This window comes from Megascapheus bottae, chromosome 28 (assembly GCF_031878675.1).
Source record: "Megascapheus bottae isolate mThoBot1 chromosome 28, mThoBot2.hap1, whole genome shotgun sequence".
Classification (NCBI taxonomy): domain Eukaryota; kingdom Metazoa; phylum Chordata; class Mammalia; order Rodentia; family Geomyidae; genus Megascapheus; species Megascapheus bottae.
The window spans coordinates 9,733,447-9,746,553 of record NC_143536.1 but is presented as its reverse complement, the minus strand read 5'-3'; the positions used below and the strand labels follow the sequence as shown (position 1 = coordinate 9,746,553).

The following is a 13,107-nucleotide window of genomic DNA, read 5'->3' as shown; positions in this document are numbered from 1 at the left end:
CTTAGGGAGAGCACGTCCAGGCCTTGAGTTGAAGCCCTAGAACCAACACACACACACACACACACGCACACGCACACACACACACACACATTAATTAAATCAGCCCTATTCTAGATACCAGGAAAGGCATCCTGGGAAAACAGAAAAGAGTCCAAAGCACACACCTTTCCCCTGGTGATGACAGAAATCAGAAGTCTCAGTCCCAGGAGCCTAGAGCGGGGGTGGGGGGGTGGAGGGGGACTGATGGCCTCTGGAGGATCCTAACCACAGATCTCCATTCCCCCGTGACCCAGTGGCCTGTCACCTCGTGTCCACTGTCACAGGCACGGTGACTCAGACCCCCTCTGTAACATGAGACTCCTGGTCTTTGGACCTAGGGTCTGAAAACCTGGTTTTTATTCCGCAACATGTTTTCTGGGGGCCTCACATGCACCCACCCTACTTGAAGCACCATGCTCTTAGCCACAGTTGCTTTATGGCAGACTTACTATGTGCTGGGTTCCGCTGTCGCCAGCGCCACTATGAGACCTTCTATATGCTGCCCACCCCTCCCTGTCTCCACCAGGTTTTCTTTGTGGCTACCCATTGGGTCATTTCCACAAAGCCTACAGAGGTTCTGTCACCACCTCAGAGTTGCAGAGGAACTGAGGCAGAGAGAGAGAGAGTCACCCATGCAAGATTGCCCCGCTGGAAATAAAGGGGTGCTGGATTTGAATCCAGGCCCAGCTCCAAGCTAAATGGTAAAAGCTACAAAACCCAGCAGACAGCAAAGAGTCAAGAGAGCAGGGCCCTGTCTATACCTGGCTAACATAGATAACGTGAGCTCAGGAAAGAAGGGCCAGGGGAATGCATGCCCCGGCCCCTGCTCTCTGGGCCTCAGTTTCCCCAGCTGTGAACTAGGACTGTGTATGAGTATAATAGAAACATGGAAACATGGCTGTTTTAAAGTCTTCAGTGACCCATGCAGCGTGACTGGCCCCAGTGGGTGAACTTGGCCCAAATCTTGGCTAGATACAGCCTAATGGAAATAGCCTGTCCTTCAAATGACAGAAGTGACAGAAATAACTTTTGGAATGAGGGCCCACAAGGAGCTCTGGAAAATACAAATACACCAAGAGCTGGGGCAGGGCTGAGAGCTTGAACACCGAGTGTGGACGCAGCAAGCAGCCCAGCCCAGGGGAGAGAAGGGATGGGCAGGGGAGCCCATGCCACCCAAAACCCTCCCCACACACACCCAGCCCGGACAGGCAAACGGAAAGATGAAGGCCTCTCCTGGGCTGCCGGCCCTGGCTGCTCAGCTCCTCTTTCCCACCCCCGGGGTCCTGTTTCTAATTTCCTTCATGTCTTGTTTTTTATGGCAGAGGAGGAAAACTTGCAAAGGAAAGCTTGTTCAGGCTAGACAGTCTCCGCTCAGTCCCACCTCCACCCCAGCCAGTGGTAGAAACAACCGGACAGTCAGGTCACTGCCCAGCCTACAGAGGAATGATGCCAGGGAGGTTGGGGGTGACACTGGGACCCACAATTGGCATTTTCTAGCTTGCTGTGGCTCAGGGATTCTGGGGTCTCCCACTGAGCCAGCCTGCCCACTCTGAGGCTACAGTATAGTCAACTTCGGGCCATGCAGGATATCCTGCGAGAGAACTCTGTTTCTGGTATTTTCTCTTCTTTATGGGCTGGCACTGGGGCTTGAACACAGGGCCTGGGCACTGTTGCTTAGCTTTGGCCACTCAAGGCTGAGTCACAACTCCACTTCTGGCTTTTTGCTGGTTTCTTGGAGATAACAGTCTCATGGACTGTGCTGCCCTGGCTGGCTTTGAACCACCATCCGCAGTTGTCAGCCTCCTGAGTAGCCAGGATGACAGGTGCCATCCTGGATTTGGTACTCTCTTCACAACTGAGGGAATTGGGCTGGTAAGAGGTTAAAGGCCATTTCCAGTGTCACTGCCAGGAAGCAGCAGAAAAGGAGGCCTGCCAGGGGAGCCGGCTCCGTCCTCCCCCAGACCCTGTGCTCCCACTCACATAAGAAACCCTTTTTCTTCTTGACCTAAATCCTTGACAGCTGAAGAGCCCCTGTGAGCTGAGTCTGTCCTATAAAAGACTGGAAATTGTCCTCACTCCCTGGAGATCTATTCCTCATGTCACCTGACCTATCCTCCCAACAACCAGAGGCTGGTGGGCCTTCGAATGCCAGCCAGATGGGTCTGCCCACTGTGGGGTTGGCAAGGTCTCCTGAGTGATCGTAGCCAGACCAGAACCAAAGATTCCTACCCCACTCTTACCTTGCACCAGCCATACCCAAAGGAAATACCTGCTTTCTTCTCAACTCTGAAAGACACAACCTAAAAGATGCTTTGCCAGGTTCGGAGCACAAACTCAGAGTTCCCCAATCGTGTGTCTGTGTCCTCTGATCTGCGCTATTCTCTGCAGAGGTCATTTTACAACCACTTGGGGTTCCAGGAAAGAGGGGGTTCACAAGTAAGCAAGTGGCATGGAAGGCATACTACCCTCCTCACCCAGACAATACCTTCTTATCATCTTAAAGGCATCTCCATGCAACTTGATCACCCACCATGCGACTTGTTCCTGTTTGCCTACATGATAAACAGCTGCTCTGGAGCCCTCCAGACACAGACTGAGTTCACGGTCAGCCAGGCCTCGCACCTGGGACCGGGGACTGTTAGAACTCTGCACTCTGCATACCTTTCTCTCTCTCTCTCTCTCTCTCTCTCTCTCTCTCTCTCTCTCTCTCTCTCTCTCTCTCTCTCGCACGCGTGCCAATCCTGAGGCTTAAACTCCAAGACTGTGCATTGTTTCTGAGCTTTTTGGCCCAAAACTAATGCTCTCACTTGAGCATTAAAACAAGTTCTGTGGGTTTTTTTCTCTCTCTCCAGTTTAACTGGAGATTAAAAAAAAAAAAAAAAAAAAAAAAGAAATCTCTTGGGGCCAGGAGTTTGGCCTAGTGGTAGAGTGCTTGCCTAGCTTGCACGAAGACCCAGGTTCGATTCCTCGGTACCACATACATAGAAAAAAGCCGGAAGTGGTGCTGAGGCTCAAGTGGTAGAGCTCTAGCCTTGGGAAAGTCTAAGCACAGTACTCAGGCCCTGAGCCCAAACCTAGGACTGGCAAAAAAAAAAAAAAAAAAAAAAAAAATCTCGTGGACTTTCCTGCTGGCTTTGACAACTGCAATCCTCAGATCTAACCTCCTGAGTGGCTAGGATTACAGGAGTGAGCCACTGGCACCAAACCTGAGGATGTAGTCTGTACCCTGAAGACATCTGAAGATGTACTGATGTGCTGTCTTCCTGTGGCAACCATGGAATAAACCTCCTTGCTCTGCCTTTCACCATAGCTCTTTACTTGACATATGGAGCCAAATGGCCAAACCTCACTTTAGGTCTCCTGGACTTTGAGCTTGGCAAATCCTGGAGTGTCAAGAAAGGAGACTACCATTCAGGATGATGGGGGGCGGGGGGAGGATGGGAAGACAGGCAAACATTCTCTTCTCTAAACAGGATTGTGGTCCAATTAATCCAGGAATAAAGACACAATCAACTTGCCCTCCGCTGACGTAGAATTTAACTCAATTAGCTTTGGTTTGTCTGCAATGTTCCATTGTCAAAATGTTCCAGCGTAAGCACCATAACCACCGAGTGCAGGAAGGAGGAGGATGCTGGGAGGACAGAAGGAAGCCCACTGGACCACCCAGAAAAAGTGGGCGGGACCTCTGAGGCCTGCCAGACACTCCACACCCACCATGCTGAATAGGGGTTCACGCTGCTCTCTCTGTCTGAAATCTCTTTTATTCTTGGCCAATTCTCCTCCAAGCACCTCAAGGTCAAGTCCTGCCTTGAGGCCAGCTCAGATACAGACCTCCTTTGGGAAGCTTCCCGGTTTCCTGCTAAAATTCCCACCCCTTTGCTGTCGTCTCCAGCAGGCACTGGTGGAGGTTCATGTAACCAGTAGCTGTCAATCCAGAGGGAGAGCGTGCACTGGCTGTGACAAATGGACAAGGAATGGGGACGTGGGGACCCGGTTCTGTGTACTTACACATCTTCCCACTCCACTGGGAGCTGAGAGCAGGCTTGTTTCTCCTGGATCCTAGCACATAGTAGATGTTCAATTTGATGTGAATGGAGCTGTGTCCTGGCTCCTCTCCACTCTCCCTCACACCATGCCACGTAGCTGAGCCCCAGTTTACTCATCTGATTAATGGAATGATTACATTGGCTCAGAGATGACAAATGGTTCTCTCAGATGAGATCATCACCTTTGGGGTTTATGATCAAGCCTGTGGGTAGATTATCTTTAAAGGGATGGACTTTAACCTTTCTCTCCCTCCCTGCACACAAGCCATTCTTTGCATCAAGAGCTGAATTCTTTCTCCCTTCCCTGACTCTAGGCTAGGTGGGTGACTTACATGTCCAGGACAATGTGACACAAGTGACAGGCTTCGGCTTAGGTTTCAAGACGCCTGGAAGATTCGGCTGTCTTCCATCCTTGCAGAACCCTGAGCCTCCAGGTTGAGAACCCTAGAAATCCTGTTAGGGAGACAGATCCCACAGAGAGAGAAAGAGAGAAAGAGAATGTACTTGTTGTCGAGGCTGTGAGATTATCATAAATGACCAAGTCCTAGCTGAGCTCCCAGCTGATCGGAGCTGGGGAATGGCAGCATTCCACAGACCAGAGATAAAACATCCTGCAGAGCTGGGCCCAAAGGCACAAGCGGGAACAAGCCAATCTTTTCAAGCCACTATCTGTTGGCTTGAAACCCAGGCATAAGCTACTGAAACAGATGGGGTTCTGCCCTGGAGAGAGGCAGGAGAGGTCTGCAATGTATGCCAAGGCACAGGGGTGAGGGTATGAAACTCCACCCTGGAACCAGCTCAGGGCAAGGCCAATGCCAGCCTACTTCTAAGCCAGTTCAACATCCTGCTGGGTTCCAGGTTGAGATGAAATCCATCTACCATCCTAGAGATATCGTGACCCCAACCTGGGGCCCAGGAGCAGAAAGAGAGACGTGTGGAGAGAAATGAGCCACACTGAGAGCAGAACAGAAGGCTGCAGGCTCTGGCAGCTAAGGGCACGGCCACAGCCTGGCCTTCTGGACCCTTCCGAATGCAGGGCAGCTCTTACTGTCCCTGTCCCCAGGTAGAACACGTCTTTAATAAAGAATTCCCAGGAAGCTGAGCTCCTCCTAGCAGCCTGTGAGTCAAACCAACCCATGTGCCAGTTTGGGAGAAGCAGAAGGGACTCAAGTCTAGGGCCATCCATGCCTGGCACAGAGAGGCTCAGGCTGGGGAAGGAGGCTGTCCCTCGGGGGAGATGTTAGGGTGACCTACTGCCAGCCCATCCCATGGCCTGGCCCAACCGCCTGCTTGCTCAGAACCTGTGGCTTCTACGAGCCAAAGCGGGGACTTGAACTCATGATGCCAGACCTGACGGCCACCAGGACACGGGGCACAGCCGCAGGCGTGGGCTCCGCCCGAGTCTGTTCTCATTGGTCAGTGCTCTGGGGACTCTAAACCACCTCCGTTCTCATTGGGCGGTGTTCCATGGATCTAGACTACCTCCATTCTCATTGGTCAGTGCTCTGCTGGTCTGAACAGCGGCCTCTAGTGTCTGGAAGAGGGAAAAGGATATGTTGGCCCCACCAAAGGCCTTCCAGGGGGAAAACACATCCCAGTTACGCCTTAGCTGTAGAACTCTGATCTCTACAGCTATGAGAAAACAAGGGCTGGGGCATAGCTCAATGGGAGAGCACCGTTAGGCCACTACATTCGTAGTGATTTGTTGTTACTGAAGCAACAGGAAACTAATACACCCAGCTCTCCAACCTCAGTTATCTAACAGTGCACATTGTAGAGGCTGTAAGTTCAAGTCCCTGCATCCGCAAGAAAAGAAAAGATTATATACCATGCTTGAGCCATTGCACACATTTGAACGTCTGTTTATTACTGCAGCTCAATGAACCCATGCAAGGTTCAACCTTTTTATTGACAAGTGATACAAAGCTGGTAGGATTTGAGGGATTTATAGAGTCTGAAAACTTGATGGAACAAACTCAGAATACAAGGGACAAGCACCTTTGGAATGCCATAAGGTGACTTGGCCAAGTCTGGGGAGGTAGGGTTCGGATCTAAGACCGCCTGCCCTCATCCCTCCACACCCTCACCCCTCTCTTCCCTGATTTCCAAGGGGGAAACAAGTGTGCCAGCCATTGCTCGCACAGATCTGAAACCACCACCCCCCAACACGCACCCATCCCTACACAGGAGGGGCCTCAATCAGTGCAAAGCCAGAGCTTAGGTCACAGAACCCAAGTGCTGTACCAACCTCCCTCCCCCGCCCCCAAGAAAGCAGAACTGACTCTGTGCCCCTGCTGCACTGCCTTTCCCGCTGACTGCTGACTCCGTGGGTGGACGCAGATGGAAATCCCAGGATTGCTATGGTGGGGAGAGGAAAGCCAGACACCCCACCAACCAGAGCACAGAGGCAGAGATAAGACAGCAGCAGAGGGACTGGCCCAAAGTCCCTCTCCAGCCTGGGAACCCCTAGACTTCTCTGTGCATATTAATTCATTCCATGAGCAAGCCCAGGGGGCCCCAGAAGTGGCAGGCGGAGCTGAGAGCTGAACGCTGGAGCCATATCCCACACTAACGTCCACTTCTTTGATGGCACTCAGAAGAAAAAGCACTGCTTCTGAGCCTGGTGCTGTGACTCCCGCCTGTCATCCAAACTACTCGGGAGGCTGAGATCTGAACATCACTGTTCACAGCCAGCCAGCCCAGGAAGACAAGTGGAGACCATGAATCAACAAAACACAGAATCAGAGGTGTGGCTCAAGTGGTAGTGCATCAGCCTTGAAAAGACAAAGAAAAAAAAAGCCCAATGAGCGTGTGAGGCCCTGAGTTCATGCCACACACACACGTGCGCGCGTGCACACACACACACAATAAGTAAATACAATAAAATTGACACCTCTGGTTCCATCCAATGGCACTAAAATTTCTGCTTTTTTCCAATGACATTTGTGACATGTATGTCCCTTGCTGCTATAAGGCAGATTCCAAGAGAAGAGCAACTAGTGTACTAATATCACCAGAAACCGGAATAGTCCTGAGGCCAGAAGCAACACAAAGTGGCTGCCAACCACAGACCCTCTCCCTGTATCCCAGGCCTGGCTCAGGGACACCCATCTTTGCAGTGGGCACAGGAAGAGCACAGAGAGACAGAATATCACTCAACCAGTCAGGGCCTCGCTTTCTCCATCTCCAAGATGGAACAAATATAAGTGCTTGTGGCCCCTGTGAAGTTCCCCGAGGACACAGAACTAACCTCATTTTCTCACTTCTGTCCTGTGAGTGCCTGACACATAGTAGGTGCTAGTATTTATTGAGTGGCTGAATGAAAGTTAATGCTGAAAGGTCTTCTCTCCTCTCTGTGAAGCCATGGGCAAGAAGTAGGCCTGAGTCCCCTCCGTCTCTCCCAGGAAATGCTGGGATGGGGAAAGGCCTCAAGGCCCCTTCACTCCCTGTCCCTTCTCTTTTCCAAGGTCAGTGTTGGGAATCATCACAGTGGGCTTCTCCAGGCCAGGACAACTACCCAGCTACCTTCGAGGGGGCAGCAACCTCTGCCCATCCAGCAGTGAACACAGGCTTCTACTTCCCTTATGCCAGGCCCTGGGGAAGTCCAACCCGTGGAAAATCCCTTCTTCGCCACATGTGCCCACACACATACACACACATGTGTATACAGACACATGCACATTCATGTAACACACACTTGTGTACACGCACATCCTCATAAAATGAACTGCAAAGGGTACAAATAGACCCAAGGTCAAAGTAAGGTTTAAAAGACCTGAATGACAATATGTATGCTCATTGCCCAGCACTGGGGGCCTGAGCTACTCAGGAGGCTGACGTCTGAGGATTGAGATTTAAAGCCAAGCCAGGCAGGAAAGTCCACGAGACTTTTATCTCCAATAAACTACTCAGCAAAGGCCAGATATGGAGCTGTGGCTCAAGTGGTAGAGCGCGAGCATTGAGTTCAAAGATGCTCAGGGACAGTGCCCAGGCCCTGAGTTCAAGCCCTACAAATGGGAGGAGGTGGAGTTCCTGAGACTCTTCAACTAACCAGCAAAAATCTGTAAAAGAAAAAGAGTTGTAGCTCAAATGATAGAGTGCCAGCCCTGAGCTGTCCACCCACCCCCATCTGAGAGCGTCAGATCCTGAGTTCAAATCTCGGTACTTGCAAGGAAAGAGGAGGGGAGGGAGGGGAGGAGGGAGGGAGGGTATCTGCCATGTTTGAGCCATTACACACATTTGGGTCTATTTGTTACTGCAGATCAGTGAACTCATACAAGGTTCAATCTCTTTATGGACAAGTGATACAATTCTGGCCAGACAGTGGGAAACCTTGGCTGAGATCCCCAAGTCCAGCCAAGATCAAACACTTGGTTCCCTTCACTCCTGGGTGCAGACTGGCACTGTTCGTGTCACCCCGGCAGAACACCAAGGATCTCTAGCAGCCTGTCCCCGACGGCGCAGAGCCCCCCACTTCTCTCTCAGGGAGAATGGCGCCACATGGTCTACCTCCAAGGGCACTTCCCCTCCACGGGAGAAGAAAGACTCGAGGCTTACAAGAAGCCAGGAGCCCCTACCCGAGGGTACCGTGACCCGAGAGACTTCCTGTGGTCCTGCGAGGCAGTTTCACTTCTCTGCCAGCCAACCCGCCCGGCCTCCACGCCTCGGACACCCGGCATGTAGTAACGTCGAAGGGCAGAGGAGGTGCTGAGTAAGGAAAAAGAGACCTCAGCGCCCGCCAGAGACCCAGGAACCTAGCTAAATAGAGGGTAAAGGAGAGGGGGAGAGGGAGACTCGAGGTGGGGGAGAGGAGGGGACAGCTGTGGAAACACACACCCAGAATCCCAGCAAATACTTGAGAGTAAAGAAGATGAAAGTCAGAGGCCAAGCCAGGGGCGGGTGGCTTACGCCTGTCATCCTAGCAACTCAGGAGGCTGAGATCTGAGGATCCTAGTTCAAAGCCAACCTGGGCAAGAAAGTCCATGAGACTCTTATCTCCAGTGAACCACCAGAAAACCTGAAGTGGCTGCTGTAGCTCACAGTGGTAAAGCACTGGAGCAAAAAGAGTGCAGGAACAGAGCCCAGGCCCTGAGTTCAAGCTCTGTGACTAGGGGGTGAACATCCAGAAGCCAACCCTGGGCAAAAATATGAGGCAATTATCTGAGAAAGAAACAGAAGCAAAAGAAGGCTGGGGAAATCGCTGCAGGATAGAGTGCTAGCCCAGCAAATGTGAGGAGGAGGAGGGGGAGGAGGAGGGGGGAGAAGGGGAGGAGGAGGGGGGAGAAGGGGAGGAGGAGGGGGAGAAGGGGAGGAAGAGGAGGGGGAGGAGAAGGGAGAGTGAGAGGAAAGAGTTTCAAGTGTTCTTTGACCCCGGGGCTTCAGCTAGAGAGAGCCCTCACGTCCTGGGCTCGAATATGCGAAATCCAAAGCCATTTTCTTTCTGAAGGAAATGCAAGGCCAGCCTTTCTCACTTGGAGATGATGTAGTCGAGAGCAAGAACCACAGACCCGGGCTTTGGAATGGAGGGTGGGAGGTGGGGGCTGGAGGATGCAAAGGGAAGCTGAGGCTTCCCCAAGAGGAAGAGAGGGCAGACCCAGCCACTTCCTCCATGAGACCTCAGCCCTGCGATCCAGCCTCTGAGCCTGCAGGCTTCAGTCCTGAAGCACCTACTCAGTGACTGTCCGAGCTGTCTTTGTGGCACCCCCCTCCCTGGGAAAATGCACTGGAAGGGAAGTGCACGGGACAGGGGAGTCTTCACAACAGAGAGCATTGGCAAAGAGGTTTTTGTAGGTCCTGCATATGTAAAGAGCGCTTCAATACCTATAAGAAAAAGATAACCCAAAGGAGGGTAGGAACGCACGGGCACACTCTGCCTCTGTGCTCCTGATCATATACAATACTTCTTGAAATAAACTCCAGGACATGGACACAAGGGGCTTTCTCCCCTCTTTGCTGTTGTTTTTGTTCTCTTTTCCTTTTTGTCCTGTTTATCTTTCTCTGAGAGGGTAAATGGGGGGGGGACAGAAATGGAGGGACAAAGAGTGACCAAAGGCAGCTTGGCATTCACTGGGCACGATGTTGAAAATGAACTCTTCAGCTAGCAGGTGGGGATGGGGGGAAATCTGAGGAGAGGGAGGGAAGGGGAGACACTGCCCATTAGAAATGTTCTCAGTACCTGACACGTGTCACTGCGACCTCTCTGTATATCACCTCTCTAGTAAAACTTATTCACAAACAAATGAATAAAAAAAAAAAAGACAAACGTGCAGGGGCCGGAGGAGGGAGGATGGTCTCAGGATTGCAAATGCACCCCACACGCATTACAGGTGAGCTACGTGGATGGAGAGGCACACGGAGAAGGCTCGGAATCAGAGTCTCCCTCCACTGTGCGCAGTGTGGCCCAGCAAGCACACACCAGCACCCCCGTGGCCCTGTCCTTTAGCCATGCGGGGAAACAAAAAAAGAAAAAACCCGAAACCACCGTGACAGCCCGGAGTTGGATGAATGTTTAGAGAACCTTTCCAGCCGGCCGAGACACGTGCCCACCTCACAGCCTGGACCTCGGGGAACGGGGCTCGCAGCCCCACTCCAGAACCACCTCGCTTCCTCCACTGGATGTTAGACAGTGAGTGTGTGTCTCCTTCTAGAAACTTCTTTTCCTTTGACAAGAGGTAACACCCGGGTTTGTTGTCCTGTATCATCCTTCCCAGCCCCTGACAGACAACAAAACCAAGTACGCCCCTACCTTCTCGCTCAGTGGTCCTGCCCAGGATCCAGCTGTTGGGAAGGCTCTGGACCCCTGGCTTCTTGCTTGCTGCGGCTTTGCTTGTTCTGTGACTGGTTGTGCTCAGAGTCCTCCCCCCCCTCCCAGAACACAGCCCCCTGCAGCGCCCCCCCCTCCTAAGCCTCCCCAGCTCCCTGTCAGCCAGGAGACAGGACTGAACTCAGCTGGAGAAACAGCTGGAGGGAGGGGAGGAGGGAGGAGCAGGAAGCAGGAGTGCCCAGGCGGGCAGCCAGCTGTGAAATGGGGGGCGGGGAAGTGGGGTGGCTCTTGCCAGCCCCAGCTGGGCTGGGTGAGATGATGGGCCTTGGCTGTGCTCACTGTCTGAGCACTTTTGTCCCACTGCACTACTGAGGGGAAGAGCCTCCACTCCCTGCTAGGGGCTCAGGCCCTGGGAACTGGTTGCTTCTTATCACCCCACGCCCCCAGAACTCCTGGCTGTGTACATGGGCTCCCTCCCACCTACACTGCTGTGCCTGCTGCTGTTAGGGGCCCAACAGCCTCCTATTCTTGCCTTAGTGCTCAACACAGAGGCCACCTCCTCCCCCAGGAAGGCCGCCCTGATTGGCAGAGGCCATGAATGCCATGCTATCCTGTCTGTGCGGGGCTTTCTCCTGCTTACAGTGGGAGCCCCCTGGAACTATTCTGCACCCAGCGCTGACCCCAGCTCCAATTACAGAGCCTGGTTCACCATCACTCTCATGTGTAGAACCAAAGAAGCCAAGAGCCAGGCAGGGTGCTGGGTGCTGAGTACTCAGCCGTCACCACAACCACAGGAAATAGGTATTAGCAATTACCAACCCCCTTTTCCCCAGGAAGCAGTTGAGGCATAGAAAAGTCAAGTGTCTTAACCAAGGCCACTCAGCTGGTAGGTGGCAGAGCCAGGGTTCCACACAGCCTTTCATGGCCTCTCATAACCGGGCCTCGGTGACACAGTTTTGAACCAACAGCTGGGAAGATGATGCTAGGCTATTCAGGTGACCTTCTTCCATGGCTGGAGAAGGTGATGGGTGCCCAGGGAGCAGAGGTGGGAGTGATGCGGCCGCAAGCCGGGGGATCTGGGCAGCCCCTGGACTCAGAGGAGCAGAACATTCTCCCCTAGAGCCTCTGGGGGAACCAGCCTTGCTGACACCTCCATTCTTCTTCTTCTTACGGGCTTCTTGACTTACAGACTTGTGTGACCATGAATCTGTTTTAAGTCCTTAAGCCCCTGGCACTTTGTTACAGCAGCCCAGGAAACCACAAACAGGGCTGTTTCAGAGGAGATGAGACCGTGGGTTCTTCGAATACCTGCTGTAATTTTCTAGCTGTGCAACCTTGAGCCATTTCCTAACCTCTCTGAAGCTCTTTTATTTATTTATTTATTTTTACTTTCCCCCTTTGAAAATGAGAGCGAGAGAGCTAGGCTCAGACCACCACCAGAAGAAGAACACAATATGACATACACAATTATGTTTAAAAAGTGGATACTGGGGCCGGGAGTTTGGCCTAGTGGTAGAGTGCTTGCCTAGCATGCACAAAGACCCGGGTTCGATTCTTCGGTACCACATACATAGATAAAAGCCAGAAGTGGTGCTGAGGCTCAGGTGGTAGAGCTCTAGCCTTGAGAAAGTCCAAGGACAGTGCTCAGGCCCTGAGCTCAAGCCCAGGACTGGCAAAAAAAAAAAAAAGTGGATACTGAACTCCCAAACACAGGCCCGGCCCTCTGCTTTCTCACAGTCACGGTTAGAATCTGGCCTTCTTGAGTTCTGATTTGGTCACTCAGCCCCTCAGCTCACCAGCATTCCCTGCCTCCCTGTTGCAATGTGTGACTCTGAGGGATCAAAATCTCTCACGGCCTGCCTCTCTCCCCCCAAAGAAAAAGGGATGGTGGAGCTGGGCAGAGACTGCCAGGAGGCCCAAGCTCAGAAGTCCACTGAAATATGGCTGGCTGGGTCCCCACAGCAGCCCACCATGAGCCAGGGATCCTGCCCTTTACCTGCTTGTGTGTGGCTCTCCCTCGCCCATGCCTGAAGCTACACAGGGCAGACAGGGGCTCTGTACTGGCTGCAAAGGAGCTGCGGAGTGGGCAGATAACAGATGCACAGCAGAAGCCAGCAGCCTTCTCTGGCCAGCTGGGCCAAGACCCAAGGATTCCTTGCTGAAGACCAGGTCTAATTATTAGCCACAAAGAGGCTGTGTGTGTGCGTGTATGTGTGTGTGTGTGTGTGTGTGTGTGTGTGTGTGTGTGTGTGTGTGTGT

At 52.5% G+C, this 13,107-nt stretch overlaps 1 protein-coding gene across 2 annotated transcripts in view; it reads right to left on the bottom strand.

Moving 5' to 3' along the window:
- Cmklr1 (chemerin chemokine-like receptor 1) overlaps nt 1-10,942 on the bottom strand; it is a 33,786-nt gene extending 22,844 nt beyond the window's left edge. Inside the window, exons 1-2 of one of the 2 annotated variants that reach the window (XM_090320349.1) lie at nt 10,831-10,942; nt 4,418-4,538 (exon numbers count right to left, since the gene is read on the bottom strand). The gene's annotated coding sequence lies outside the window, so the exon portion shown is untranslated. The remainder of the gene's footprint in view (nt 1-4,417; nt 4,539-10,830) is intronic. The other variant, XM_090320348.1, reaches the window with a different exon arrangement.
- Between the last annotated feature and the right edge of the window lie 2,165 nt (nt 10,943-13,107).